Source organism: Myotis daubentonii, chromosome 14, assembly GCF_963259705.1.
Source record: "Myotis daubentonii chromosome 14, mMyoDau2.1, whole genome shotgun sequence".
NCBI classification, from domain to species: Eukaryota; Metazoa; Chordata; class Mammalia; order Chiroptera; family Vespertilionidae; genus Myotis; species Myotis daubentonii.
In genome coordinates this window covers 29,954,656-29,959,243 of record NC_081853.1, presented here as the reverse complement: position 1 = coordinate 29,959,243, position 4,588 = coordinate 29,954,656, and positions in this window count along the sequence as shown.

Below are 4,588 nucleotides of genomic sequence, written 5' to 3'. Positions count from 1 at the left end.
TAAGGATACCATGGAATGGTTAAGAACTTGGGCTATTAAGTCTTCCAATATTAGTTATGTGACATTGAACAAAGTATTTTTTATTTCATAAATATTTGTTAAGTACCTACCATATTCCAGACACCAGTCTATACTGGGAATACAATGATTCAGAGGACACCTGGGCCAGTATCACAAATACCATTTTCTGTTCTACATTTTACTGTTAGCTTCTCTGAACCTCAGTTATTATGGAAGGCATAGAACTTGTGAAGATTAAATAATATAACTATGAAGCAATTAGCATAGGGTATGATACTTGCTAAATGTGCCATCATTGGTGGCTACTTTTACAATTAACATGTATGAAAAGCAAAATGATCCTTCATTTATCTGTTCCATGTAAATTAGTCTTTCTAGAATTTAATCCCTCATTGTATAAGATGTTTTTAAGCTGAGGTATAACATATTAAGTGCACAAATCTTAAATTAATGGCTTAATAATTTTTGTATAAGTATATACCCATGTAACTAACATCAAGATCAAGACAGAAAACATTTCCAGAAATGCCTAGAACTTTTTTGATTTTAGACATTTTTATGGCTAATTTTCTGAAAAGCTTGACATGCTTTTTGTCTGGGAGGTCCAGACACATAACTTAACCATGGTCTTGCTGGCTATTATCAAGGAGTGATATGCTTTGCTATCTCCTTTTCTTTTCGTTCTTTTTCTTCTGTATCTCTTTTAGATACACAAATATTACATGAGTTTGGGTAAGTTAATGTCTGATTTTTATATTGAGATTGCCCTCTCTTTTCTAGCTAACATTAGGCCTTTTTCTTAAAGGTCCACACATTTTTAATGTGTGTTTTGTTATAGAGACATGTATAAGTTACTGATAACTATATGTTAAGTAGTAATCATCTTGACACTAAAGGCAAGTAAAACTCAGTGAAGGACTTTTTAGTGACAAGACCTTAGTGCAGCTGTTTTAAGGGTTAAAAGAATTTTGTTTGTTTTTGACAATTTAATTTTGTCCGCTTCCATGAGTTCCACATGCTTTGGACCTGAAGTAGAGTATTCTTACATATTGATTGATTTATCCTTGTAGCATCCTTTCAAGATTGGTAGTAACTTGACTCCTCCTTATAAATGAGAAATAAGGCAAAGTGCACAAAGGCTGGTCTCACACCAGGGTAGCGTTTTTAGTACTAGGTCTTAATCCTCCCAGCTGGACACTTGAGGTTTCAGAAATACCTCTTTTCACTCCTTTGGAAACCAAGTAAACTTGAGAGTTGACAATTATCTGAACAGCCAGCTAATCCCAGCAATTATCTCTTTAGGGTGGACTGGCTTCCAGTAGAGACACTCCAGATGACTGCTTGATCTTGACTTACTTCCTTCTGTCTGGTCATGGATAATTCTAGACTTCAGATCACATTAGGGAATGAATGACTGAAGCAGGATGGGTGTACTCTGTACGCAGTACAAATTCACGGTGGATACCAACTGCCTACGCTTGACCCCTAAGGCCTTTTGTAGAGACTTGGCCCAAGAGATTCATTGATTCTTAAACAGAAACTGAATGCAAAAGGCTATTGAGACTAGACCTTTGGAAGTGTATGGATCTCACATTTGTCTGTTCACCTATCCATCCATCCATCTACCCACCCATCCGTCTGTTCATTCATTCATTCATTGACAGCTTGCCATGTGTTGGGCACTAAACTTCATGTAACTCCCAGAACACCTGGAACATCCCTGCCTGCCACTTGGGAATGAATCTACTTCCTTGGCCTGGTTTCATTTCTCTTCTCTCAGAGACCCATCATCTCCATGCAGTGTGGACCAGTTTAATCTTGGCTTAGAAATAAGCTCATTTTTCTTCCCATTTATGGAGAGGATTCTTCACACAGAGAGGTAGTGTTGTTAGTGGGCTGTAGGGGAGAGATCATTGCACTGCCTGAGATGGCTTTTCTCCTCTCCGCAGACTCTGAGAGTCCCACTTGGACTCCAGAGTCCCATTGAGAGCATGACAGCAATGTTTATGTGCAATTCTAATGCTGGTTTTAGCAGCATAAGTGCTTTTTAATGCATAGCATTACAGCGAGTGGGCCCTATTCTCTCAGCCTCTGAATAGCTGTCTAGAGGGGCGTAATTCCCAGCTCTGCCTCCAAGCACAGTTATTTACAAGCTCAGTTACACATTCGCGTCAAGTGTGGTAAAAGCCAGGATGGAGATGGGCTGAGTTTAAAGCAATTTGGCAAGTCTTTATTCCCTGCATAATCACTCAGGTCCCTCAGGCGCTCCTGACCACAGCTCCCTGTTCACATATGTCAAAGGGAGCCTGGGAATTTGAGGAGGCCTGCTGCAAGAGCAGAATTTCTTCCTCTGTCTCTCCCTCTCTGAGGTTCCCCCATCAACCTCTTAGCTGCCCTTTAGAGCTTCACTTAAAGTAAGATTCCAACCTGGATCTGTCCACTGCTTTCTATCTGCACAGCCTTGACCCTGTCCCAAATTCTGCAAGAGTCTCCAACTAAACTTTTGGTTCCACTCTTGCCTCCCTTTTCATCCTGTGCCCCTTCCAGCCTGCACCCCACAACCAGATTGATTTTTTAATGTGTAAATCAGAACCTGTTGTTACTCTGCTGAAAACTCCGACTTCCCATCAAACTCGGAATAAAATTTACCTCGTATGTCTATCTTACTGCATATACCTTTTCACATGCTCCCCCTCTCTTGCTCACTACAATCTAATCATACTGGCCTCCTGACTATTCCTCAAACACACCAAGTTTATTCCTACCTCAGGACCTTTGCATGTCCTATTACTTTTGCCTTTCCCATAGCGGTCTCTTCATTGCTCAGGTTTGAGTTTAAACCTCACTTCTTTAAAGAGGCCTTCCCTGAATACAGTCTAACCAATCATTCCTTTCCCCCAGTTACTATCTACCCCATTATCCTTTATTTTCCTCAATGCACTCAACTTTATTTTAAAAATCTTAGTTATTTGATGGTTTATGTGTTTTTTTCTATCAACCCCACTAGAATAAAATCTATGAGAGCAGGAACCTTGACTACTATGATTATTATGGCCTGGCACATGGTTGGTGCTCTATAAGTGCTCATTGAATGAATGAAATTTCTCAACAATGCTGACCAATGCTGCCCTGGTGATATTGCTACCACTATTACTACTGCTGCTGCCTTTTCTTTTCCTTTTTTAAAAACATTTTTTTAAAAATATTTTCAATTACAGTTTCCAATCAATATTTTATGCTTTCATTTTAGGTGTACAGCATAGTTGTTAGACAATCATATACAGAGGTGGGTAAAAGTAGGTTTACAGTCATAAATACATAAAACAGTTTATTCTTATATTATTTTTTATTAATTATTGTATTATTTCCTTGTACAACTGTAAACCTACTTTTGGCCACCCCTGTACCTCACAAAGTGTTCCCCCTAATATTTCCAGTGTCCACCTGACACCATGCATAGTTGTTACAATATTATTGACTATGTTTCCTATCCTGTACTTTACATCCTCAGGACTGTTTTGGAACTACCAATCTGTACTTCTTAATAGCTGTTGCCTTTGCTATAGTCATCTCAGGACAAATGAAATTGGGTCAACATCATTTATTTCTCTTTCATTTTCCCTCTATAACATTATCTGTTTACTTTTTAATCAAATGTATACATGCCCAAAGTTTAAAGTGTCATCTACTTCTATAAGGTTTGTTATATAAAACATAAAACAAAACAGCAGGCCCCTTATTCATCTCTTTCTTTTTCTTTTTCTTTTGTACTTTTTCATCTCTTTCTTCTTTCTTCCCCCAGGCCATTGCTTTTTCCTGTTTTGGCTCCTTATCTTAGGACTTGCCTCTATGTTTCTAAATAGTATATTTGCATTGCTAATTCATGATTTTTCTGTTTTAGGTATTATTTGTTGACTTCCCTCTCACAAAGATGAGAATTTATTTATCTTTCTATGAGAAATGGGAATTCCTACTTTCTGGTCAATTGTATATGTGCACTCTTCTCATCCATGAATCTCCCAGTAGAGATATTCTTACTTTGGGTTAGATTAATATTCCATGTTGACATTATTATAACCATTTAAACACTGTCACAGCTAAGACATATAGTAAATATGAATATTTTTCCTTTCCTGCACAACTTCTGGTCCCCAAGTATGTGTCCAGGTGTTCCTGTCCAAGATTCATGTGTCTCCACAGGAACCTTTACCGAAGAACTGGAGATTCTGCCTCCACCTTCAGAATTGTGACCCAACTTGGAAAGTCCTTTGGAAAACAGAAACAGAAAACTCTGCTCAAGTCAGTGTCCTATGCTTTAATATGTTGGCTCATTTAAATCATTGAAACCTGAAAAATTGGATGTGCTTTTCTGGAAAAGCTGTCTCATGTGTCCATCATGCAGTGTCCCTCTCTGGAGAGCTCTTCTCTGTGGCAGCCTGTTGTTGATGGACATCGACAGCTAGCCGACAAGAGCTGTAGCTTCCAGTGCACAACTTAATGGATGGTTCCAAGTTTGACTGATGTGTTGTTCAGTAGAAATCTCTAACGTATATAAGTTTTGGAAGTA